We start from the raw sequence: 27,852 nt of genomic DNA, 5'->3' as shown, positions 1-27,852 counted from the left end.
AGCTCCCATTATTTCTTCCTTTATGCTCAGTCCTACCATGTGGTTACTGTTAGGGGACCTGTACACCACTCTCACGAGTGACGTCTTGCCTTATCATTTCTCATCTCTACACAAACAGCTTCTACATCCTGGTTCTACATCCCTCTCTGATGTGCTAATTCTATCATTAATTAACAGAGTCATCCCTCCAACTTTTCCTAGCTTCCTGTCCTTCCTAGATGTCATGTACCCTTCAATATTCAGGTCCCAATCTATGTCATCCTGCAGCCATGTCTCTGTAATGGCTATCAGATCATACTTGTTTATTTCTATTAGCGCTCTCAATCCATCTCTTTTGTTTTGAACGCTACTTGCATTCAGATACAGAGCCTTTAGTTTTGTCCTTTTATTATTTTTGTAACATCTAGCCTTGCCTGCTGATTTGCTCTTAGATTTGTACTCTTTGTCCCTTCATGTCACGGTGTGTTTAGCATTTCCCATATTTATGCCTTTCTCTCTTGCCTTGTCTCTACTCTTTGACTTACCACATTTTCCCAAAATTTGATCCCTTTCCCCCACTATTTAGTTTAAAACACTCTCTACTTCCCGATTATGCAGCTTGCTAGAACACCAGCCAAGGCTCAGTTCAGGTGTAGACTGTTCCAATGGTACAGCCCCCCACTTTCCACAGTACTAGTGCCAGTGCCCCACGAACCCGAACCCACTTATACCACACTAGTCCTTAAGCCACACATTCATTTCTCAAATCTTATTTGCCCTGTGTCAATTTTCATGTGGTTCAGGTAATAATCCAGAGATTATTACCTTTGAGGTTCTGCTTCTTAATTTGGTGCCTAGTTCCTCATACTGACTATGCAGAACCTTGTCCTTGTCCTGCCTATGTCGTTGGTACCTACATGGACCACGATGACTGGATCCTTCCCCTCCCACTGTAAGTTCCTCTCCAACCCTGAGCAGATTTCCCGAACCCTGGCACCAGGCAGGCAACACAGCCTTCTGGACTCTCGTTCTTTGCTGCAGAGAACTGTGTCAATCCCCCTCACTATACTGTACCCTAGTACCACTACTTTCCTTTTTGCTCCCTCCACTTGAATGGCTTCCTGTATCTCAGTGCCAAGGTCAGTTAGCACATCCACCCTGCAGCCCTCACTCTCATCCAAACAAGGTGAAAGAACCTCAAATCTGTTGGACAATTGTAAAGGCTGCGGCTCCTGCACTCTTGCTGTCTGGGTGCCCTTACCTGCCTCAGCTGCAGCCACCCTCTCCCGTCCGTGACCACTGACCAAATCAGAAGATCGCATCCTATGGAGTGTGAATGCCTTCTGGAACAAAGTAACTTTCCCCCTCCCCGATGCAGCACAGCGTCTGTAGCTCGGCCTCCAACCGTAGATATTTACTGCAGATGTGGTTGCCATGGTTCACACTGGCGTCCACCAGCTCCCACATACGGCAGCTGCAACACATCACCTGCCCTGCCATCTTTATTGTGTTTTAAATACTTAATGAATTATTTAATTAATTGATAGGAAATACTCACCAGCCAATCTATTAAGCTTTATGACTATTCAGAAATAGAACCTAATTTCCACTATTACCCAAATTTTTGAAAGATAAATGAGACAAACTCTCACTAACCAATCAACTACCTGTTTTCCTGTGACGTCACATTGATTTTTTCTTAGAACACAGTCGTTCACTCTGGTGGATTAGACTGGCTAGCTCTTTAATGGCCACGGCCAGTCTCTGGGTCCTCCTCTCTTCTGCTCTTTAATGGCCGCTGCCGGTCTCCAGGTCCTCATCTCTCCCGCTATTTCATGGCCTCTGCCAGTCTTTAAGTCCTCTCTCCCGCTCTTTAATGGCCGCTGCCGGTCTCCCAGTCCTCCACTCTGCCAATCTTTTATGGCAGCCACTTGTCTCTGAGTCCTCCTCTCTCCCGCTCGTTAATGGCTGTCACTGGTCTCTGGGTCCTCTTCTCTCCCACTCTTTTCAACTCTGCCGCTGTCTGGGTCCTCCTTTCTCCCGCTCTTAACCTCTGCCGGTCTCCGGGTCCTCCTTTCTCCCGCTCTTTTAAACTCTGCCACTCGCGAGTAATTTGCTAAATTTGCTGATGACACAAAGATAGGTAGGAAAATAAGTTGTGAAGAGGATATAAGGAGGCTACAAAGGGATACAGATAGGTTAAGTGAGTGGGCAAAGATCTGGCAAATGGAGTATAAATTGGGAAAATGTGAAATTGTCCATTTTGGCAGGTAGGAAAAAAAGCATATTATCTAAATGGTGAGAGATTGCAGAGCTCTGAGATGCAGATGGATCTGGGTGTAGGATGGATCTAGGATGGATCCTACTGCACGAATAGAAAAAGATTAGTATGCAGGTTCAGAAAGTAATTAGGAAAGCTAATAGAATGTTATCGTTTATTACAAGGGGAATTGAATACAAAAGTAGGGAGGTTATACTTCAGTTATACAGGGCATTAGTGAAACCACATCTGGAATATTGTGTACAGTATTGGTCTCCTTATTTAAGGAAGGATGTAAATGCGTTGGAAGCAGTTCAGAGAAGGTTTACTAGACTAATACCTGCAATGAGCAGGTAGTTTTATGAGGAAAGGTTGGACAGGCTAGGCTTGTGTCCACTTGAGTTTTTGAGAGTAAGGCGATTTGATTGAAACATATAAGATTCTGAGGGGTCTTGACAGGGTGGATGTGGAAAGGATGTTTCCTTTTGTGGGAGAATAAAAATAAGGGGTCACCATTTAAGATAGACTTGAGGAGAAATTTTTTTCTCTCAGTGGGTCGTGAGTCTTTGCTACACTCTTCCTCAAAAGGCAGTGGAAGTCTTTGAATATTTTTAAGGCAGAGGTAGATGAGCAAGAGGGTGAAAGGTTATCGGGGGTGGGTGGGAATGTGGAGTCTAGGTTACAATCAGATCAGCCATGATCTTATTGAATGGAGGAGCAAGCTCGAGGGTCTGAATGGCCTACTCCTGCTCCTAATTCGTATGTTCGTATCCTGCCTTATTCACTGGATTTGAACAGATTAAGGGGCCCTGTCATGATCTTCTCATTGACATATCAATGCTGCATGATTCACAAAATTTGAGATGGTTGCCATTCACAATCCATGGCCAAGTGTTCCAGGAGCTGAAATGATTGGAAGCAGGTGGCATCACTGAGTGAGTCAACTCAACTAGTCATTGCGCTACACAAAAATGGAGAATTTAGACTATGTGTTGACCTTAAGTTGGTCAACAAAGCAATTATTCTAGACAAGTATCCACTCCCTGCGATCCAAGAACTATCGGCATCATTTCATGACTCCACAGTCTTCACGAAGCTTGACAAAATACAGAGCTCTCTTCAGATACTACTAATGGAGTAAAGCCGACATCTTACAGCCTTCGTTACATACAACGGCATGTTTCAGTACTGCAAAACGCCCTATGTACTAATCTCAGCACCTAACACTTTCCAGAAGATTGTCTCTTTGGTCATATCAGACGTCGAGGGGACGCTCAAACTTCTTGACAATTTTGCCGTCCATGGAAGGGACAAAGCAGAAGACGATCAGCAGTTATCCGCAGTGCTCACTCAACTTGCACAATACAATTTGACACACAACAAGGACAAATGCACATTTGCGGCATCTGAGATTGACTTTCTTGGGTACAAAGTGACAGCGGCTGGATTAAAGCTTATATACGACAATGTCAAAGACATTAATGAATTTCTGACCTGTTTAATACAAACGAGTTGGCATTATTCCTCAGCATTACCAATTTTTATCACAAATTTGTGCCGCATTCTGAGAGACAGGATTTATGATTATTTGGAAAAGCATAGTTTGATTAGAGACAGTCAACATGGCTTTGTGAGGGGCAGGTCATGCCTCACAAGCCTTATTGAATTCTTTGAAGATGTGACAAAATACGTTGATGAAGAAAGAGCAGTGGATGTGGTGTATATGGATTTTAGCAAGGCGTTTGATAAGGTTCCGAAGAAGGGTCACTGATCCGAAACGTTAACTCTGCTTCTCTTTCCACAGATGCTGCCAGACCTGCTGAGTGAATCCAGCATTTCTTGTTTTTGTTTCAGATTTCCAGCATCCGCAGTATTTTGCTTTTAGTTTGATAAGGTTCCCCATGGTAGGCTCATTCAGAAAGTAAGGAGGCATGGGATACAGGGAAAGTTGGCTGTCTGGATACAGAATTGGCTGGCCCATAGAAGACAGAGGGTGGTAGCAGATGGAAAATATTCAGCCTGGAGCTCGGTGACCAGTGGTGTTCCGCAGGGATCTGTTCTGGGACCTCTGCTCTTTGTGATTTCTATAAATGACTTGGATGAGGAAGTGGAAGGCTGGGTTAGCAAGTTTTCCGATGACATGAAGGTTGCTGGCATTGTGGATAGTGTGGAAGGCTGTTGTAGGTTGCAACGGGACATTGACAGGATGCAGAGTTGGGCTGAGAAGTGGCAGATGGAGTTCAACCTGGAAAAGTGTGAAGTGATTCATTTTGGAAGGTTGAATTTGAATGCAGAATACAGGCTTAAAGACAGGATTCTTGGTAGTGTGGAGGAACAGAGGGATCTTGGGGTCCATGTCCATAGATCGCTCAAAGTTGCCACCCAAGTTGATAGGGTTGTTAAGAAAGCGTATGGTGTGTTGGCTTTCATTAACAGGGGGATTGAGTTTAAGAGCCGCGAGGTTATGCTGCAGCTCTATAAAGCCCTGGTTAGACCACACTTGGAATATGGTGTTCAGTTCTGGTCGCCTCATTATAGGAAGGATGTGGAAGCTTTAGAGAGGGTGCAGAGGAGATTTACCAGGATGCTGCCTGGACTGGAGGGTATGTCTTACGAAGAAAGGTTGAGGGAGCTAGGGCTTTTCTCATTGGAGCGAAGAAGGATGAGAGGTGACTTGATAGAGGGGTACAAGATGATGAGAGGCATAGAGTGGATAGCCAGAGACTTTTTCCCAGGGTGGAAAGGGCTATCACCAGGGGGCATAATTTTAAGGTGATTGGAGGAAGGTTTCGGGGAGATGTCAGAGGTAGGTTCTTTACACAGAGAGTGGTGGGTGCGTGGAATGCACTGCCAGCGGTGGTAGTAGAAGCAGATACATTAGGGACATTTAAGCGACTCTTGGATAGGTACATGGATGATAGTAGTATGAAGGGTATGTAGGTAGTTTGATCCTAGAGTAGGTTAAAGGTTCGGCACAACATCGTGGGCCGAAGGGCCTGTACTGTGCTGTACTGTTCTATGTTCTATTATGTGGATATCACAAAGCTTCTTCAAAAGCTACTGCACAAAGATACACAACGGGAATGGATAATCGCACAGCAAACTGAGTTTGATACATTAAAGACGAAGATAGTATCTCTGCCAGTCATTGCACATTTCAACCTACATGCGGAAACATGCATCACAACAGACATGTCAGGAAATGCGATAGGAGCTGTTCTCTCACAGTACATTGCATAAAACAAACGACTGATCACGTATGTGTCATGCCCGTGTTGGAAACTGAATGCAAATACTCAACTGGAGAGCAGGAAGCACTGGCCTGCATCTACACTTGTGAACAATGGCACATGTATCTCTGTAGTAGGAAGTTCACCCTCTGCACCGATCACCAAGCGCTGACTATGTTGTTAGACATGTCAGGATCTGGTCATCGACCTCTACTCATCTACTGATGGTCTGATTGCCTTCATCAGCACAACTTCAAGGCCAAGTATCTCACAGGTTCACACAACCGAGTAGCTGACATACTTAGCTGCACGACTATTGCAGACAGCATTAGCGATAGCAAAACGACTTGTGAAAGCAAAGAACATGTAGTTGCAGTGATTTTGCACGTGACCATGAATCTTGTGATACAAGAGGAGTTGAAGGGAGAGTCAGCAGCAGACAGCTTACTGCAGAAAGTAAGCCAGTACCTAAAACCAACTGGCCTCATGAAATAGAGGAAGGACTGGCCCCATACTACAGAGTACGCAATGAGCTCTCATTGTTTGATGACACCTGTAGCACACATGGAACTCATGGTTATCTCGAAAGTGCTACAGCAACGGGTGGTGCATCTTGCCCATGAAGGACATTCAGGTGTCATTAAGGTGAAACAACGATTCCGTGAAGAATCGTAGCCAGCAATAGATTGTTGTATCGAAGATTTCATTAGAAACTGAATAGCATGTAAACTCTGAAAAATTTCTAAACTGTGTCCCGCATCTCGAAAACCAACCCCATGGCCAACAAAATCATGGAAACAAATCCTTGTAGATAGCAGGCCCTAGTAATCAAAGTTTTTTGTTTGTTATTCATGATCTACATAGTAAGTGGCTGGACATCACTACAACAAATTTTATAACCACGACTTCGCTCTTTGACATTCAAGACAAGTTGTTTACAAAGGGAGTTTACTGGAGACTATCACTATGGAAAACGGACCGCAGTTTGTTTCCAGTCAGTTCACATAGGTTTTTTTTATTCATTCATGGGATGTGGGCATCACTAGCTAGGCCAGCATTTATTGCCCATCCCTAATTGCCCTTGAGAAGGAGGTGGTGAGCTGCCTTCTTGGACTACTGTAGTCCATGTGAGGTAGGTATACCCACAGTGCTGATAGGAAGGGTGTTCCATGATTTTGACCCAGTGACAGTGAAGGAACAGCGATATAGTTCCAAGTCAGGATGGTGTGTGACTTGAAGGGGAACTTGAAGTTAGTGATGTTCCCATGAGTTTGCTGCCCTTGTCCTTCTAGTTAGTAGGGTTCACAGGTTTGGAAGGTGCTCTCTAAGGAGCCTTGATGCATTGCTGCAGTGCATCTTGTAGATGGTATAAACTGCTGCCACTGTGCGTCAATGGTGGATGGAGTGAATGTTTGTAGATGGGGTGCCAATCAAGCAGGCTGCTTTGTGCTGGATGGTGTCGAGCTTCTTGAGTGTTGATAGAGCTGCAACCATCCAGGCAAGTGGAGACTATTCCATCACACTCCTGACTTGTGCCTTGTAGATGGTGGACAGGCTTTGGGGAGTCAGGAGGTGAGTTACTCGCCTCAGGATTCCTAGCCTCTGACCTGTTCTTGTAGCCACTGTTGTTAAATGGCTACTCCAGTTCAGTTTCTGGTCAATGGTAGCCCCTAGGATGTTGATAGTGAGGGATTCAGCGATGGTAATGCCACTGAATGTCAAGGTGAGATGGTTAGATTCTCTCTTGTTTGAGATGGTCATTGCCTGGCACTTTTGTGGCAAGAATGTTACTTGCCACTTATCAGCCCAAGCCTGGATATTGTCCAGGTCTTGCTGCATTTCTACACAGGCTTCAGTATCTGAGGAGTCACGAATGGTGCTGAACATTGTGCAATCATCAGCGAACATCCCCACTTCTGACGTTACTGATTGAAGGAAGGTCATTGATGAAGCAGCTGAAGATGGTTGGGCCTAGGACACTACACTAAGGAACTCCTGCAATGATGTCCTGGGGCTGAGATGATTGACCTCCAACAACTACAACCATCTTCCTTTGCGCTAGGAATGACTCCAACCAGTGGAGAGTTTTCCCCCTGATTCCATTGACTTCAGTTTTGCTAGGGCTCCTTGATGCCATACTCAGTCAAATGCTGCTTTGATGTCAAGGGCAGTCACTCTCACCACCATGAAATTCACCACCACCATCTGACACCATGATACAATCCACAATTGAATCGTGGCTTTGAACGTTTCAACAGGGTGATCAAGCCCAGTTTGAGAACTAGCATGTCTGAGGAGAAAATGTTTGAACGATCCATTCATATCCTACTTCGCATCTAACAATCCACCCCAGACTCTCTGACTGGAAACACACCTGCCGAACCTATGATTCGTTGCAACTTTCACACACCACTGACCATTCTTCAGCCATCACCACCATCCAATGCAACTGTCAATGCGCAAGCAGAAGAAATCACAAGGTGACAAAGCAATGTAAAAGCGTACTCCGATAAGTGAACACACACAAGGAAACCACAATTCACAGTCGGAGATTGGATTCGCATCAAACATCCAAATATGAACATATGAACACACGAATTAGGAACACAAGTAGGCCATTCGGCCCCTTGAGCCTGCTCCGCCATTCAATCTGCCATGCCATCGCTCCCCTCATCTAAGTCATTGATATAAATTGTAAAAAGTTGATCACGGCTGATCTGTTTGTGTTTCGAGTTCCGCACTCCCATCTACCCCGGATTCCCTTTGATTCCCTTGCCTAACAAGAATCTATCTACCTCCACCTTAAAAATATTCAATGTCCCCGCCTTCACCACCTTCTGAGGCAGAGAGTTCCAAAGTAGCACAACCCTCTGAGAGAAATAATTTCTCCTCATCTCTGTCCTAAAAGGCGACCCCTAATTTTAAAACAGTGCCCCTTAGTTCTGGATTCACCCACAAGAGGAAACATCCTCTCCACATCTACCTTGTCAAGACCATTCAGGATCTTATAAACTTCAATCCTGTCTCCCTTCACTCTTCTAAACTCCAGTGAAAGCAAGCCCAGTCTGTCCAACCTTTCCTCATAAGACAACGCGCTCATTCCAGGTATCAATCTAGTAAACTTCCTCTGAACCATCTCCAATGCATTTACATCCTTCCTTAAATAAGAAGACCAAAACTACACACTGTATTCAAGCTGTGGTCTCACCAATGCCCTGTATAACTGAAGCATAACATCCTTACTTCTATTTTAAATTCATCTCGTAATAAAGGATAGCATTCCATTTATCTTCCTTATTACCTGCATAGTAACTTTTTGTGACTCATGCACTAGAATACCTAGATCCCTCTGCACCTCAAAGTTCTGCAGTCGTTCTCTATTTAAGTAATACTCTGCTTTTATATTCTTTCTGCCAAAGTGAACAACTTCACATTTTCCCACATTATACTCAATCTGCCAGATTTTTGTCCACTCACTCAACTTATCTATATTGGTCTGCAACCTCCTTATGTCCTCTTCACAACATACTTTCCTACCTATCTTTGTTTCATTTGAAAATTTAGCTACCATGCCATTTCTCTCCTCATCTAAGTCATTGATATGAATTGTAAAAAGTTGAGGCCCCACACAGACCTCTGCGAGACTCCACTCGTCACATCCTGCCAATCAGAAAAGGACCCATTTATGCATGCCCTGTTTTCTGCCAGCCAACCATTCTTCTATCTATGCCAATATGTTACCCCCCTGCACATGAGCTCCTACTTTGCACACTAACCTTTTATGTGGAAACTTGTCAAATGCCTCTGGAAATCCAAGTGCAGTACGTCAATGGGTTCCCCTTTATCCACGGCACATGTCATTCCGTCAAAGAACAATGGTTAAATATGATTTCCCTTTCACAAAACCATGCTGACTATTCCCGATTAACTTGAGTTTTTCTCAGTGCCCATCTGCAACCTCCTTCATGATTGCTTCTAACACCTTCCCCATGACAGACGTCAAGCTAACTGGCCTATGGTTACCTGTTTTTTGCCTCCCCTCTTTCTTGAATAGAGGGGTTATATTAGCTACTTTCCAGTCTGATGGAACCTTTCCAGAATCTAACGAACTTTGAAAAATTAACACCAAAGCATCTACTACCTCATTAGACACCTCTTTTAAGACCCTAGGATGAAGTCCATAAGGACCCGGAGACTTGTCAGCCTGCAGCTCCATCAGTTTGGTCAGTACTGCTTCCCTAGTGATTGTAATTTCACCACGTTCCTCTCTTCCTTCCACCTCCTGATTTACAGCTGTTCCTGGAATGTTTTTTGTATCCTCTATGGTGAAGACAGAAGCAAATCACAACCCACAATCTCACATTGTTTCTGTCACCACCTAAGCAGATCAAGCGGATGCTCAGTACCAAAGCTTAGCTCTTGGATGACAGCACCGAGTGGAATGTGAGATGTTTTGCATGCGAGCAAACCTGGAGATTTCAACGATGGTGACTACGAGGATACATTTCCTTTTCTGATTAGCAATCATAATGTTGATCATCTACCTCATCAAGATGATTGCGCTGAACAACTACCATATCTTCGTCGATCTCAGTATCATTATAGGAGACCTCCAAACCTTGAAGATTATTTGTATACTTAGAGGAACAGACTCTAAGAAACAACTCAATATATACCTGTTTGATGCTTATGAAGGTTTAATTCAAAATTAGTTCCTTAGTCGACAAGGGGGAAAATATGTTGTGTTTGATCAGGCACCAAAAATGTCATTCATGTGGAGCACTGCAATAAACTAATTTAAATGTCTCCTTCAAACCCTTCATCCCAAGATAGCTATTACTCTGATAACCTAGCTGTTTGGATTGTCAAAGCCCCAGCTGAGGAAGTAGCTATTTTCCTGGTTCATCTGTTTCGATTGTAACCTAGTTTTATCTTGTTCTATTCTGAAAAATAAAAAACATCGTGCTTATCCACAAGAAGGGATCAAATTCAAATAATCAACAACAGTTTAGTAACCCTGATACTAATCATGTCAAAGATCACAGGAACTATTGTGAATAAAAAGCTATTACAGTATCTCAGTTGCAAAAGCCTGCTATCTGGTCACCAATTTTGCTTCAGAAGAAATTCTCTATTTGTGACACGCTAGGGGAGAAATTGTAGCGTATTTCACCTTTTTTTTAGGTCTAAAGCAGGCACAAAGATGACAACTTTTGCAGCGCACTGTTCCGATAACAATCACAACTTGAATTTATATAGCACCTTACATGTGGTAAAATGTCCCAAAATGCTTCAGAGAAGTGATTATCAGATGGAAACACACCAAACCACACATCAATGATTGGCACAATGGGAGAAGCAAAGCCGTGTGAGATGCCAAAGTCAAGCAGGTGGTCGTGAATTTGGGTAGGAGGGTTAATATGGAGGGACTCATTTAGGAAGGATAGGAGGGCAATGATCTCAGAGGAGAGAGAACATGATGAGTTGATATGGAGGTTGAAATCACGAGGATGCTTGGTGCAGAGGCTGAAGGAAGAAAGCAGTCAAGATATCTTGTTGAAAAACTTGGCATGGCACTTGGGTGGGTGATAGAGAACAAAGGTTTTAACTAAGAGACAAAAGGGGTGGAACAAGGTATGATATTCTAAGGATGAGAAGGTCCCAGAGGAGTAGAAGGACAGAACAAAGTGCATTTTGCTGATAAGAGCCACACCCCCACTACGATAGTCTGAGTGGGGCAAGTGGTGGAACATATGGCCAGGCGGGGTGGCTTCAATTAGGGGGAAGGGCTCATCAACCTTGAACCAACTGGCAGAGTCCATGGGGTCATGCTAGGAGTGGGTGAATGGATGGCAAGGAGATTGGCAACACTAGTTGCCAGTATGCGCACTAGGTGGGAAGGTCAGTAAGAGTGTAGGATGGGCAGTTGCAGTTGTTCCTCATGGGGAGGCAGCTATGAGTGCCTCAATGGCTCTTTGGAGGATGCAAAGAGAGCCACAGGGGGAAATTTTAGGCTTATCTGAAAGAGCGTCAAACCAGAAAGTTTCAGGAATGCTGAACAGTTGGGGTAGTAGTTTGGGAGGCACAGAACCTGGGCGAGGAGAAGTGAAAGGAGGCATGACAGCAGGAGAGAAAGGTCTAGAAAGGAAAAGAAAAAAAAATAGGAAAATAGAAGTGATGGGCTTGAGTCCGGAATGACAGCCAAAACATGCATGGGAATGAACACAGGGAAACGTAAGTTGTATAGGTGTGGATGATCAGGATGGAAATGCCCTAGTAATAATTGGATACAGGTGTGGAGAGCGAATGAATCCAAAGCTAATTGAAGGGTGGAGATCTGGAGGAATACTGGCAAGTAAAGGCATTCCCGTGGAAATGAAGAGCCAGAAGCAATCGCTGGGCAGAAAATCAGCCACAGTGGCCACTGTTATTGTGCTGAGTAAGTCCAAGATCCTGAAGATATGGTACCAGCACTCTGACCCAGAAGCCAGTTTGTTCTCTCTTAGTTTGAACAGGCACTCTCCTAGACAGCAGCGGAAGTGTGACATATTAGGTTGGGCACTTGTTAGGCATCGCTGGCAACCACCTGAAACAAACTGTGGACTTACTAAAATATGTGAATAAAAGTCCTGTGCCAGTATCAGGCCCCTTCAATGAAAATTTTGTCTGGAAGCACCTGATTCTACAGTTCTAACCTTGACAACAATACATGGTGTTCATAGTCAGGTTATAGCAGTGATATTTAAAGAGATCATCAGCTCCATTAAGTTAAGTCTCTGATTAGGTTTTATAGGCTGCTCGGGCCAAATTTTTGGTTATCTTGGCTGTGCGCTAGTTTTGGCTGATTGCATGGTCTCATTGCCATGCTCTACTACAGCACATAAGTTGGTGTTGGACTGCTTCATGCTCTCTGATTGTGCACAAGCTCACTGGCAGACCTAGAAGGTCCTTAGAAGCCATTAGTCTCATGTATGGTGGGCGTTCAAAGTCTTCATCTGCGCTCCCTGCGGCAGGGCTCTGATGTGAGCTCTCCCTCCAGCGAGCAGCTTTCTCGCCCACCGCTATTCCTGCCCTTGCTCCTGCACACTACTGCTGAGTGAATCTCCCATACAGACCCCTCTAGCCTACCCTCTGAATTACATGGGATGCCAGTCTCTGAGCTGGTTCCTGCAAGTGTAAGGTCAAGTGACATTTTGTCTTCTAATGCACCACCGTCTTCTTCCTCTGCTCTCTCACGGCACTGATCTATAAGAAAGAAACAAATGACCAGTTACTAAAAGCAGAAGCACCTTGTCAGTTGTGTGTGTGAGGGTAAGTTTTTAGTGAGATGGGAATGAGGGGAAAATGACGGAACATGTTCTGCAGCCTTTTCATTCTCATATTCCTGACACACACCCTGCCCATGATGCCCATCACACTCTCTTTGAGAGGGACAAGATTTGTAGCATCATTTATGTTCCTCCTGTAGCCCTCTTCTCATTAGTTTTGCATGCATGCTGGTCCTGCAAGAAAGAAATATGTGCGTTAGTGGTAGCCTAGTAAAATGTGCTGAGGTTGTGAATATCAGGGTAAAATAGTGGTGTTAGAGTATGAATGATGATATAGGTGTTAGGAGGCAAGCAATAGCAGGTGCTGAAAGTTGCCGTAATGGCAGAAGTTTCTTCCCATCGCCACCCATAGCCCCTGCCCCCCCAACCCCAACCAACACAGAAACAACTTGTGGATGACCTGAAAGCCCCCATTGCCAATCTTTAGAGGTCCAGACTAAAATCTTGGTTAGGTAGGTGACACAACCCCTGGTGGTATGCTGACCAGTGAAGACTCAGGGCACCAGAACTTAATATCCCTACCCCCTTGACAATGAACATTCTTAGGCAAGCAGAGGCCAAAAGGCCATGGAGAAAACTTTGGATCCCAGCCTAGTTTCCAGTCATTCTGGTAGATTCCTAACAAAGTGATGGTGGGAGTACACGAGAATAGCCACTGTTTTTCCAGACCAAGGTGCATCCTGCAGCTGCACAGTCATGGTGAAAGGTGAGAATTTTGTTTCAGCTGCAGGGAATTTTTCCAAAACAATTATTAGTGCAATTGGTAAATATGTAATCATGCACCAGCAGGTATAAAGGAGGCCATTTAGCCAGGTTAGCTCATCTTTCCAGAGGAATCTACAATTCCACTCCTTCTCAACGTCTAATTGTCTCTTGAGTGACTCTACTAGCCTACCCGGAAAATCATTGCAGGCAATAGTCATTCTAGCTTTCACAAAGTGATTTCTAGCATCAGTCCTGACCTTGAGTTTTACCAGTTGGTGCTATGTCTTCTTGTTCTCCAGACGTGGATTAAATTGAAACTCGGCTCGGATGTTTTCCTTGTTCCTCAATGATCAGAACTACATATAGCATTGAAGCTGCAGCCTGACCAGATCACTATACAGTTTCAGACATGATGGTCTCAGAATGATTTGGCAATATGGCTCAGGGTTCTGTGTTACTTTGTTAACTGCTGTCTTCCTACCTCTGAGTCAGAAGATGCAGGGGTCCAGTGAGATACTCCCAGTGAGTGCAGACTGGAGTTCTAGCTCTGAATTCTGGGTTGACATCCAGTGGGATAATCATGTTTGGTGGGTATGGGTGTGTGCGGCCCCTTACTGCTCGTATGGGATGTGAGAGCCCATAAAATCCTCCCATCATGTAGGAATAATGGCACAAAGATGATGACAACAATGGAAGGAGTATTCATAGCTTGGTCAGTCAAATTGTTAAGTAGCATGCGAATCCTTCCATCATTTTACACTATGGAAAATATGAAGATATATTCATAAAAGTATTTCTAGATCAATATATAAAGAATAATATTAAGCATATTAAATGCAAAGCAATAGTTAAAGAGATGGTAGAACTGCAAAGCAATAAAGAAATATAAGAAGCTGTGGAGAATGAAAGCATGCCAGAGATATTACATAAATATTTTACGTCAGTTTTTATAATGACAGGAAGGGCAGATGTGTAATAATTGTTAGAGATAACTGTAGAAAAGAAATTGACTGAAAAAACAGCAGATTTCTAGGTGCATAAGATGCACTTGATGAGATCCTGATGAGAGGCATTCTGGCCTGTTAAAGGAAGCTGGAGAAGGTAGCAGAATTTCTGACCACAATTTTTCAAGCTTTCTTAGGTACATAATTTAACAAAAAGAGAAAGAAAAATGAACTGAATAACTATACACCAGTTAGTCTAATGCTATTTGTGTGCAAACAAGTAATCCCGAATTCAAGATCAAATTAGTGAACATTTAGAAATGCATGGGATAACCAGATATCCAGCATATAAAAATACATAATTTGAATGAGTTCTGGACATAAACCTAAATGCAACGTTGGCTGATTAACATTTTCTCATTTTTCTCTTTTAAAACTAGCCTGATTAAAGATAATTATTTCATCTATTTTTGTACAAACATACAAACATACGAATTAAGAGCAGGTAGGCCATACGGCCGCTCGAGCCTGCTTCGCCATTCAATAAGATCATGGCTGATCTGATTGTAATCTCGACTCCATATTCCCGCCTATCCCCGATAACCTTTCACCTCCTTGCTTATCAAGAATCTATCTACCTCTGCCTTAAAAATATTTAAAGACTCTGCTTTCACTGCCTTTTGAGGAAGAGTGTTCCAAAGACTCACAAACCTCTGACAGAAAAACATATTTCTCCTCATCTCTGTCTTAAATGGGCAACCCCTTATTTTTAAATAGTGACCCCTAGTTCTGGATTTCCCACAAGAGGAAACATCCTTTCCACATCAACCCTGTCAAGACCCCTCAGAATCTTAAATGTTTCAATCAAGTCACCTCTTACTCTTCTAATCCACAGTGGATACAAGCCTAGCCTGTCCAACCTTTCCTCATAAGATAAAGCACCCAATCCAGATATTATTCTAGTCAACCTTCTCTGAACTGTTTCCAACGCATTTGCACCCTTCCTTAAATAAGGGGACCAATAATGTACACAGTACTCCAGATGTGGTCTCACCTGTATAACTGAAGTATAACCTCCCTACTTTTGTATTCAATTCCCCTCACAATAAACGATTACATTCTATTAGCTTTCCTAATTATTTACTGAACCTGCATTTTGCGATTCATGCACAAGACATCCAGATCGCTCTGCATCTCAGAGCTCTGCAATCTCTCACCATTTAGATAATATGCTTCTTTTTTATTCTTTCTGTCAAAATGGACAATTTCACATTTTCCCACATTATAGCCATTTGCCAGATCTTTGCACACTCACTTAACCTATCTATATCCCTTTGTAGCTTCCTTATGTCCTCTTCACAACTTACTTTCCTACCAATATTGGGTCATCAGCAAATTTAACAACGATACCATTAGTCCCTTCATCCCAGTCATTTATATAAATTGTAAAAAGTTGAGGCCCCAGCACTGATCCCTGAGGCACACCACTCATGACATCTTGCTAACCAGAAAATGACCCATTTATGCCTACTGTCTGTTTCCTGTTAGCTAGCCAATCTTCTATCCATGCCAATATGTTAGCGCCTACACAATGAACTTTTATTTTCCACAATAACCTTTGATGTGGCACCTTATCAAATGCCTTGTGGAAATCTAAGTGCAGTACATCCACCGATTCCCCTTTATCCACAGCACATGTTACTGTTTCAAAGAACTCCAATGAATTGGATAAACATGATTTCCCTTTCACAAAACCATGTTAACTCTGCCTGATTGCCTTGAATTTTTCGAAGTCTCCTGTTATAACATCTTTACTAATGGCTTCTAACATTTTCCCTAAGACAGATGTTAAGCTAACTGGCCTTTGGTTTCCTGCTTCCTGTCTCCCTTCTTTTTTGACTAAAGGAGTTACATTCGCTATTTTCCAATCTAATGGAACCTTCCCTGAACCTAGGGAATTTTGGAAAATTAAAACCAACACAAAAGCTATCTCACTAGCCACTTCTTTTAGGAGCCTAGGAAGAAGACCATTAGGACCCAGGGATTTGTCAGCCCACAGCTCCAACAATTTGCTCAGTACCACTTTCCTGCTTATTGTAATTTTCTTCAGTTCCTCCTTCCCTTCCATTTCCTGTTTACAGCTAATTCTGGGATGTTACTTGTATCCTCTATAGTGAAGATCAGTGCAAAATACCTGTTCAAGTCGTCTGCCATCTACTTATTTTCCATTATTAATTCCCCAGACTCACTTTCTATAGGACCAACACTCACTTTGTTAACTCTTCCATTTTTAAAAAATCTATATAAACTCTTACTCTCTATTTCTAGCTAGCTTTCCCTCGTATTCCAATTTTTCCCTCCTTATCAATCTTTTAGTTATTCTTTGCTGTTCTTTATATTCTGTCCACTCGTCTGACCTGACACCCATCTTTGCACAATTATATGCTTTAACTTTTTTAGTTAACCGAGGATAGTGGGTCCTCCCCTTGTAGTTTTCCTTTCTCATGGGAATTCTGTGTATTCTGAAATATCCTCTTAAATGTCTGCCACTGCATCTCTATTGACCTATCCCTTAACCTAATTTGCCAGTTCATTTTTAACTAGCTCTGCTTTCATGCCCCCATAATAGCCTTTATTTAAGTTTAAAATGCTAGTCTTGAACCATTCTTCTCACCCTCAAACTGAATGTATAATTCAATCATATTATTATTTCTGCTACCAAGGGCACCTTCACTATGAGGTCCTTAATTAATCCTATCTCGTTGCACAATACCAGGTCTAGTATAGCCTGCTCTCTGGTTGGCTCCAGAACATGCTGTTCTAAGAAACGATCCCGAAAATATTTTATTAACTCTTCATCCAGGCTATCTTTACCCATCTGATTTTTCCAGTCTATATGTAGATTAAATTCCCCCATGATTATCGCCGTATCTTTCTGACAAGCTCCCATTATTTCTTCCTTCATACTCTGTCCTCACATCTGGTTACTGTTAGGTGGCCTGAACACCATTCCCATGAGTGATCTCTTAGAATCATAGAGTTATAGAGTTATACAGCACAGAAACAGGCCCATCGGCCCATCGAGTCCGTGCCGGCCATCAAGCAACTATCTATTCTACTCCCATTTTCCAGCACTTGGCCCATAGCCTTGTATGCTATGGCATTTCAAGTGCTCATCTAAATACTTTTTAAATGTTGTGAGAGTTCCTGCCTCTACCACCCCTTCAGGCAGTGTGTTCCAGATTCAAACCACTCTCTGGGTCAAAAAATATTTCCTCAAATCCCCTCTAAACCTCCTGCCCCTTATCTTAAATCTATGTCCCCTAGTTATTGAACCTCCGCTAAGGTAAAAAGTTTCTTCCTATCTACCCTATCTATGCCCCTCATAATCTTGTATACAATATTCCTGGTTTACGAATATATGTATTAGGAGCAGATGTAAGCCATTTGGCCCCTCGACCCTGCTCCACCATTCAATAAGATCATGGCTGATCTGTTTGTGCTGCGAATTCCACACTCCCATCCACCCCTGATACCCTTTGATTCCCTTGCCTAACAAAAATCTATCTACCTCCGCCTTAAAATATTCAATAACCGCGCTTCCACCACCTTCTGAGGCAGAGAGTTCCAAAGTTGCACAACCCTCTGAGAGAAAAAATTTCTCCTATTCTCTGTCCTAAAAGGCGACCCCTAATTTTAAATCAGTACCCCCTTACTCTGGACTCATCCACAAGAGGAAACATCCTCTCCATATCCACATTGTCAAGACTGTTCAGGATCTTATAAACTTCAATCAAGTCTCTCCTCACTCTTCTAGACTCCAGTGAAAACATGTGCCGTCTGTCCAACCTTTTCTCATAAGAAAACCCGCTCATTCCAGGTATCAATCTAGTAAACCTCCTCTGAACCGCCTCCGATGCATTCACATCCTTCCTTAAATAAGGAAACCAAAACTGCACACAGTATTCAAGCTGTAGTCTCACCAATGCCCTCTATAACTGAAGCATTCCATTAGCCTTCTTTATTACCTGCTGTACCTGCACACTAACTTTTTATGGCTTATGCCCTAGTACACCTAGATCTCTCTGCACCTCAGAATTCTGCAGTCACTTTCCATTTAAGTAATACTCTGCTTTTTTATCCTTCCTGCTGAAGTGAACATCTTCACATTTTCCCACATTATACTCCATCTGCCAGATTTTTACCCACTCACTCAACCTATCTATATTGTTCTGCAACCTCCTTATGTCCTCTTCACACCATACTTTCCTGCCTATCTTTGTGTCATCTGTAAATTTAGTTACCACGTCATCGCTCCCCTCATCTAAGCCATTGATGAAAAATGTAAAAGTTGAGACCCCAGCACAGACCCCTGCGGAATTCCACTCATCACATCCTGCCAATCAGAAAAGGGCCCATTTATGCATGCTGTCAGTTTTCTGCCAGCCAGCCAATCTTCTATCCATGCTAATATGTTACCCTCTACTCCATAAGCTCCTACTTTGTGCAATAACCTTTTACGTGGCACCTTGTCAAATGCCTTCTGGAAATCTAAGTACAGTATGTCAACGAGTTCCCCTGTATCCTAGGTGCATGTTACTCCTTCAAAGAACTCCAACAAATTGATTGAACATAACTTCCCTTTCACAAAACCATGCTGACTATTCCCAATTACCTTGAGTGCCTAACTACAACCTCCTTAATGATAGATTCTAACACCTTCCCCACGACAGACATCAAGTTAACTGGCCTCTCGTTACCTGTTTTTTGCCTCCCCCTTTCTTGAATAGCGGGGTTATATTTGCTACTTTCCAGTCAGTTGGGACCTTTCCAGAATCTAGCGAATTTTGAAAAATTAACACCAATGCATCTACTACCTCATTGGAAACCTCTTTTAAGACCCTAGGATGAGGTCCATCAGGACCCGGGGACTTGTCAGCCCGCAGCTCCATCAGTTTGCTCAGTACCGCTTCTCTGGTGAATGTAATTTCACCAAGTTCCTCTCTTCCCTCCACCTCCTGATTTACAACTGCTGCCAAAATATTTTTGTATCCTCTATAGTGAAGACAGAAGCAAAATATTTGTTCATTGCATCCGCCATTTCCTTATTATATACTATTAACTCCCCATTCTCACTCTCTAGAGGACCAATACTCACTTTACTTACTCTTTTCCTTTTTAAATACCTGTAGAAACTCTTGCTATCCATTTTTACATTTCTAGCTAGCTTCCTCTCATACTCTAATTTCTTTCTCCTGATTAACCTTTTAGTTATTCTTTATATTCTGACCAATCATTTGAACTGCCACTCATCTTTGCACAATTTATATGCCTTTTCTTTAAGTTTGATGCTGTCCTTAACTTCTTTAGTTAATCACGGATGTTTAATGCCTCTATCATTTCTCATCTCTACCAAAACTGCTTCCACATCCTGGTTTCCTGAACTTAGGTCATCTGTCTCTAATGTGCTTGTTACGACCAGGTGAGAAAGGTGTCTCGGGTTCCTTCTCAGCCTTCACCTGGTCTTACTGTAACAGGGTTTAATTTTAAACACACCGTGTTTTGAGCTCCCCCATGGTGAATCCTTGTTCACCTCAAGGCAAAGAAATTAGCACAAACAGGCTTTCTTACATTTAAAGAAGAAAAGAGAAATTTATTAAACTTAAACTCTAATTCGGTGAACACCTACGGATACATGACGCACCCACACTAGCATGCATATGCAATACATACATGCAGATAGGGACAGAAAAGAGCAGAAGGAAAAAATAAGTGGAAAAGTTTGACGCAATATCTGAAGAGTTTTTGGTTACAGGTCTTCAAACTCACTGTATCGTCCTTGCTTGTACATAGATCTTGCTTTTCGTTGGGGCCCAGTATTCTTCTTAAACCTTGTTCACTGTAGGAGACTTTTCTCTCTTGGGGTTCATTTGTCTTCAATGGATTCAGAAGCTGGTGAGAAAAAGATAGGAGCAGAGAGGAGAGAGATGTTCTCAGTCCAGGAGCAAAACTGCCTTCTACCAGTTCAAACACTGTCTCCCCAATTTAAAACAACCCAAGTTGGCCAGCAGGGTAGTCACATGACTGGTATAACCACTTCTGGCTTTGTATATTGTGTGGGTCAGGGAATGGTTCTTTGTCTACAAACACTGTGTGTTAATATGCAAAAATGTCTTTCCAGTCAGAGGCCTGGCAACTCCTTGCAACAGGCCTTCTCTTCTTCCCAGCAACAATTTAAAATTTAATGTCCATGTGGAGAAATTAATGTGCCTTATTCTTGGCAGGTGGCAGCCAGCATGACAGTTCTAATACCATCATTAATTAACAGAGCCACCCCTCCACCTTTACCTAGCTTCCTGTCCTTCCTAAATGTCATGTACCCTACAATATTTAGGTCCCAATCTATGTCATCCTGCAGCCATGTCACTGTAATGGCTATCAGATCGTACTTAATTATTTCTATTTGTGCTATCAGTTCATCTGTTTTGTTTTGAATGCTACATGCATGCAGATACAGAGCCTTTAGTTTTGTCCTTTTTATTATTTTTGTAATGCCCAGCCTTGACTGCTGATTTACTGTTAGATTTGTACTCTCTGTCCCTTCCTGTCATGTTCTGTTTATCTTTTCCCATATTAATACTTTTTTCTCTTGCCTTGTCTCTACTTTTTGATTTATCACATCTTCCCAAATTTGCCCCACTATTTAGTTTAAAACCCTTTCTACTTCCATCGTTATGTAGTTTGCTAGAACCCCAGCCCCAGCACAGTTCTGGGATAGACCATCCCAACGGTACAGCTCACACTTTCCCCAGTACTGGTACCAGTGTCCCACGAACCGGAACCTACTTCTACCACACCAGTCCTTGAGCCACACATTCATTTCTCCAATCTTATTTGGCCTATGCCAATTTGCACATGGTTCAGGTAATAATCCAGACATTATTATCTTTGAGGCTTTGCTTCTTAATTTGGTGCCTAACTCCTCTGCTGACCATGCAGAACCTCCTGCCTATGTCACTGGTACCTACATGGACCACAATGATTAGATCTTTCCCCTCCCACTGTAAGTTCCTCTCCGTCCCTAAACAGATGTCCTGAATCCTGGCACTGGGCAGGCAACACAGCCTTCTGGACTCTCGCCCTTTGCTGCAGAGAACAGTGTCAATCTTCCTCACTATACTGTCCCTTACACCCACTACATTCCTTTTTGCTCCCCCCACTTGAATGGCTTCCTGTATCTCAGTGCCATGGTCAGTTAGCTCATCTATCCTGCAACCCCCACTCTCATCCAAATAAGCTGAAAGAACCTCAGAACTGTTGGACAATCGCAAAGGCTGAGGCTCCTGCACCCCTGCCCTCTGGATCCCCTTACCTACCTCAGCTGCAGCCACACTCTCCTGTTCCTGACCACTAACTAAATTAGAAGACCCTATCCTAAGAGGTATGACCGCCTCTGGTAACTTTCCCCCTCCTTGATGTGTTGCAGTGTCTGCAGCTCGGGCTGCAACTCAAAGACTCTGAGCTGAAGCTCCTCAAGCCGCAAACACTTACTGCAGACATGTTTGCCCTAGATCAGGCTGGCATCCAGGAGCTCCCACATGCTGCAGTTATGACAAATCACCTGCCCTGCCATCCTTAGTGTGTGTTAATCAACCACTTAATTATTTTATTCAATTATTTATTTTCCTTTTTTATTTATTTTGTTCACCTTACCACCAGTTCCTGTACTATTTTAAACCTTACAAATAGAATAGACCTTAACCACTTAGCAGATACTCTCCAAACACCTAGCTTCTTCCCCAAATTCCCAGCATTCTGTTCAAGTCATACTCTAAATCCTCTCCTCTCCCACTGTTTCTCTCCGAATCTCCGAGCTTTTGGCACACTTTTTAAATCCTCTACTCTCCTGTTTCATCTCTCCAAATCTCTGAGCTTTTGGTGCTTTTTAAATCCTCTACTCTCCCATTTCTTCTTTCTGAATCTCCGAGCTTTTGGTGCTTTTTAAATCCTCTCCTCTCCCACTGCTTCTCTCTGAATCTCCGAGCTTTTGGCACACTTTTTAAATCCTCTCCTTTCCTGCTGATTCCCTCTGAGAGATATTTTTGATAATTCCCTTTAAAGCAAGAACTCCAGATATAGTGATGTAAAGACAAGACTTAAAAAGTATTGCGGAAAAAGGATACATGCTGTCAAAGCTTTTCCACTCATCAGGACAGACGCAAGAATGCCAAATTTCAAAGGGAGCAACAATTTATGCTACATGAGAAAAGGGTGCTGATTGGTTAACAAGTCGACTCTGATTGGTTGAGGTGTTGCCATGGAGAATACACCAGGAAACAATTGTCCCCCATGCTTTTGTTTAATTCCAAAAAGGCACAATGCCTGGACATGTTCCTTTAGCCTGCAGAAGATAGGAGCCTGCATATGAATTTATGTAGTTTCTAGCAAGTGTAAGTGAGCCACGGTAAGAGCCCGACTGATAATCTTAAATTGGCTATTTGTATGGCCTACATCAAGCCAAAAAGATGTTCTGCCTACCACACAAATGAATAATGTGGTATATGAATTCCAATGTGGGTGCAATGCCAGCTACATATGCTGTACGGCCCAATGACTGGCGGATCATAATAAACAGCACGTCCCTTTGGCTGTGTGCAATAGGCAGAGTGCTGGCTATACTCAACCAGCTCGTACTTGCAAAACTCAGAACACAATGTCTAATATTAGATGTGATTCCGCGATTGGACAGCACTTAGGGAACAATCCTGAGTGTGCTAAGAATTACACAAACAACCAATTTAAGATTCTCAGTCAGACTCACAATGTGGCTCACTTATGCTTTCCACAAGCTACATGTATTCATATGAAGGGACCTGACCTCTGCAGGCAAAAGGAACAGGTCCAGATATTGTGCCTTTTTTGAATTAAGCAAAGCGCGAGGGACAGTAGTTCCTGGTGCATTCTCCATGGCAAAGCCTTGACCAAGCACAGTCGACTTGCCAACCAATCAGCACCCTTTTTTCAAGCAGTATAAATTGTTGCTCCCTTTGAAAATTAGCATTCTTGCATCTGTCCTGATGAGTGCAAGATGAAAAGTTTCGACAGCATGTCTTTTTTTAGCAAGACTCAAGTTCTGTACTATCAAGTGACTACTTAAAGAGTAGTATTATTCTAAGCCACTACAACAGCTTATCAAACCAACCTTCCAAATAGAGCAATAGGCTATCTATGGATTTATGCATTTTATATTCATTACTAAACATATGAGAAAAATACCAAAAATAGTTATATGGCTATTGTCATGCTAGGCCCCCACCTGCCAAGAACGAGGCACACAAATTTTGTCATGAACATTGATTTTAAACTGTTACTGGAGTGAGGGAAGGACTTGTTGAACAGATCAACCGTGGCTGGAAAAGACATTTGCATATTAACAGACTGTGTTTGGAAGGACAAAGCAGCCATTCCCTGGCATTCAACCCACAATGGACTTTTGATCACCAGACATTGAAGGTGGGGGGAACTTGCATTCCAGGTTGACTGCTAAGATGCCAAATACACAAATGGACATGGGCAAACCAGCTAGTCACATGAATAACCTGCTGGACTAACCTGAATGTTCCTGGACTGAAGAAGACCTCCTGTCTGCCTGTCTGCTCCCATCTCTTTCTCACTGAATTCACTGAAGACACATGAACCCCAAGAGAGAAAAATCTCCTACAGCGAACAAGGTTTAAGAAGAATACTGGGCCCCAATGCAAAGAAACCCTAGGAAGTACAGAGAGTCAGAGGGATCTTGGTGTACTTGTCCATAGATCACTGAAGGCAGCAGCACAGGTAGATAAGGTGGTTAGGAAGGCATAGGGGATACATGCCTTTATTAGCCTAGAGGCATAGAATATAAAAGCAGGGAGGTTATGATGGAGCTTTATAAAACGCTAGTTAGGCCACAGCTGGAGTACTGTGTACACATCTGGTCGCCACACTACAGGAAGGATGTGATTGCACTGGAGAGGGTGCAGAGGAGATTCACCAGGATGTTGCCTGAGCTGGAGGATTTCAACTATGAAGACAGACTGGATAGGCTAGGGTTGTTTTCCTTAGAGCAGAAAAGGCTGAGGGGGGACCTGATTGAGATATACAAAATTATGAGGGGCATTGATAGGATAGATAGGAAGAAACGTTTTCCCTTAGCGGAGGTGTCAATAACCAGGGGCATAGATTTAAGGTAAGTGGCAGGAGGTTTAGAGAGTATTTGAGGAAAACATTTTTCACCCAGAGGGTGGTTGGAATCTGGAACACACTGCCTGAAGGGGTGGTAGAGGCAGGAACCCGCACAACATTTAAGAAGTATTTAGATGAGCACTTGAAGTGCCATAGCATACAAGGCTACAGGCCAAGTGCTGGAAAATGGGATTAGAATAGATAGGCTTGATGGCCGGTACAGACAAGGTGGGCTGAAGGGCCTGTTTCTGTGCTGTATAACTCTATGACTCTATGACTCTAAGATCTACCTACAATCAAGGACTCTACAGTGAGCTTGAAGAACCGTAACAACTCCTCTTCAGATTTTGTCTCAAACTTTTCTACTTTATTTTTCTCCTGCTCTTTTCTGTCTATATATGCATGTATGTATCACGTATGCATGCTAGCGTGGGCATGTCATTTATCCGCATTAGAGTTTAAGTTCAAGTTTAATAAATTTAAACTTTGTGCTGGTTTCTTTACCTTATAATTGGAAAGCAGTGAACAGGGATTCATCAAGTGGGATTTAAAAACACAGTGTGTTTAAAATAAAACCTTGTTACAGTAAGACCAGGTGAAGGTTGAAAGGGAACCCTAGATCTCTTTCTCACCTGGTTGAAACAGAAATTTGGGGGCTACCGTCCTGTATTTTACCCAAAAATGAGAGAAATTGGAAGTGGGAAGCCAAATTGTTCCCAATCAAAAAGAGCAAGATTTCAATACAGGTTTTCTTGTGGTTCTGAGTTGAGAAAAATGGCTGAGCAGTGTGCGATCACCGTACGTGGCAAGGCTAGGAAGTCTGAACTCCTAAGGCTAGTGGCCAATCATTTTTCCCTTGAATCTGAAGAAGCAGAAACAGTATTAGAAGTAGACCCAGAAGGGGTACTGCTAGCAAAGATACAATTGGAACAGAGGAAACTTGGATTAGAAGACAGGGGGGAAAAAAGAGAAAAGGAGAGATGGGAAAAAGAGAGAGAGAGGGGCAGGAGAGGGAGAAAGAGAGAGCCTTCCAGACGGAATGTGAAGAAAAAGAAAGACAGTAGGAATGAGAGAGAGAGGAGAGCGAGAGAGAGAGAAAGAATATTCTGGAAGGAATGCGAAGAAAGAAACCTGAAGTGGCTTGAGTTAACCAGGGGGAAACAGAGTAACCCCAGTGACAGCATGTCCAATATGGAGAAGCGTAATTCAGGGCTGGGTACAAAATTGCTAAAACTAGCTCAAATCATTCCAAAATTCAATGAGGAAGATTTAGAAGATTTTTTGTGTCCTTTGAGGAACTGGCAAGGCAGCTAAAATGGCCAGCTGAGATCTGGCCTCTTTTACTGCAAAGCAAGCTAACTGGAAAAGCCAATGAGGTTTATTCCCTGTTGCCAGATGAGAGTTCATCAAATTATGAACTGACAAAAAATGCTATCCTCGGGTCGTATGAATTAATACCCGAAGCCTGTCGCCAGAAGTTTAGAACCCACAAGAAGCAAGCTAATCAAACTTATTTGGAGTTGAAAAGAAGTAAGCAGCTGGCTTTTGACCAGTGGCTGAGGGCTCTTAAAATACAGCTCAGTTATGAGAATCTCAGACAAGTAATTCTGTTAGAGGAATTGAAACAATCTCTCCCACTCTCCATAAAGACCCATATAGAGGAGCAGCGGGTTCAGAGAGCCCGGCAAGTGGCTGTTCTGGCAGATCAGTTTGCTTTAATTTAAAGTCAGTTTTCCAAGGGAGAACCGTTCCTAGTTACCCCCACAAATCCAAAAGGGACAAAGGGTGGGAAGGTGATGGGAGCCCAAGCAGTCCTGGGAGAGCAGGAGACACAAGAGGCCCTCCTCTAACCAAAAAGGAAGGTGCTGTGAGCAAGAGTGAGACCCAGAGACCTGTGTGCTTCCATTGTAATAAAGCAGGGTATTTAAGAGCTGACTGCTGGAAACTATAGGGAAAACCAGGGTTAATCAGAGCACACCCACTCAGTGAAGAAGCGAACCTGATGGAAAGCACGGCAGAGCGAGCTCTGGCTTTAAGTGCAGTAAGAGTGAGACCCAGGAGGTCTACCACTGCAAGTGCAGGAAAAATTAATAGGGTTCCCAAGGGTTATCAGGGTTTTGAGTCTGAAGGGAGAGTAACCCCATACCCCTTGAGTGGGGCAAGCAAGCCCATAGTAATCCTCAGGGACACAGGGGCCACGAGATCTCTTCTACTGGGAAAAGGCCTGACCTTTCCCCCAGAGAGTGCAGTGAACACCAGAATGGTGGTGAAGGGGATTGGAGGGCAGTGTATGCCTGTAACTATACACCGGGTGCACCAAGAGTGCGACCTAGTTTCTGGACCGGTGACCATCGGGATTGTCCCTAGTTTGCCAGTGGATGGGGTTGACCTGCTCCTAGGTAATAATATGGTGGGGGTGAAGATAGTAGCCCCCCAATAGTGAAAGAAAGACCATGGGAGGTCAGAGAGACAGGGCCATGGCAGGAGAGGGACCACAGCAGTTTCTCTGAATGTGTAGTGGATCAAGCCATGATCAAACCAGCTCCCCCAGAGAAGACTGCATTGGGACTGCAGGCAGATGACCATGAGGTCTATTGTCTGCGACTTTCTTTGGAAAGTTACGAGACCAGGGAATGAATTAAATGGATTTTCCCTAGCTGAGGCCCAGCGAGCCGACCCAGTATTGTGAGAGTTAGCACAGGCTGCCCAGTCTGAAAGTGAAGCAGAGGGAGTCCCTGATTGCTCCTATTTAAAGAATGAGGTACTGATGAGGAAATGGAGTTCTCCTCACAGACCTGACAGCGAGGAATGGACAGTAGTTCACCAGTTAGTGGTGCCGCAGAGGTGCTAGAGAGAAATATTAAGAAGGGCCCATGAGACTACAGTAGCTGTACATGCCGGTATACGAAAGACCAAAGCCTGCATAAGACTACAGTTTGACTGACCAAAACTCCACAAAGATGTAGTGGAGTATTGCAGGAGTTGCCACATGTACCAAATTGAGAGGAAACCCCAACCTACAGTGAAACCTGCATCCCTAAGTCCTGTACCAGTGTTAGGAGGACCCTCCAGCCGAGAACAAAATGGACAGCAGACACAAGGCTGGCAAAAGGTTAGACAGGGAAGGGGAAAAAGTGACTAAGAGGGCAGGTTAAAGGAAGTCCAGGAGGAACTCTGGACGA

The sequence above is a fragment of the Heterodontus francisci genome, chromosome 3 (assembly GCF_036365525.1).
Source record: "Heterodontus francisci isolate sHetFra1 chromosome 3, sHetFra1.hap1, whole genome shotgun sequence".
NCBI classification, from domain to species: domain Eukaryota; kingdom Metazoa; phylum Chordata; class Chondrichthyes; order Heterodontiformes; family Heterodontidae; genus Heterodontus; species Heterodontus francisci.
The sequence above is the reverse complement of the archived record's forward strand: the minus strand, read 5'-3'. Positions refer to the sequence as shown.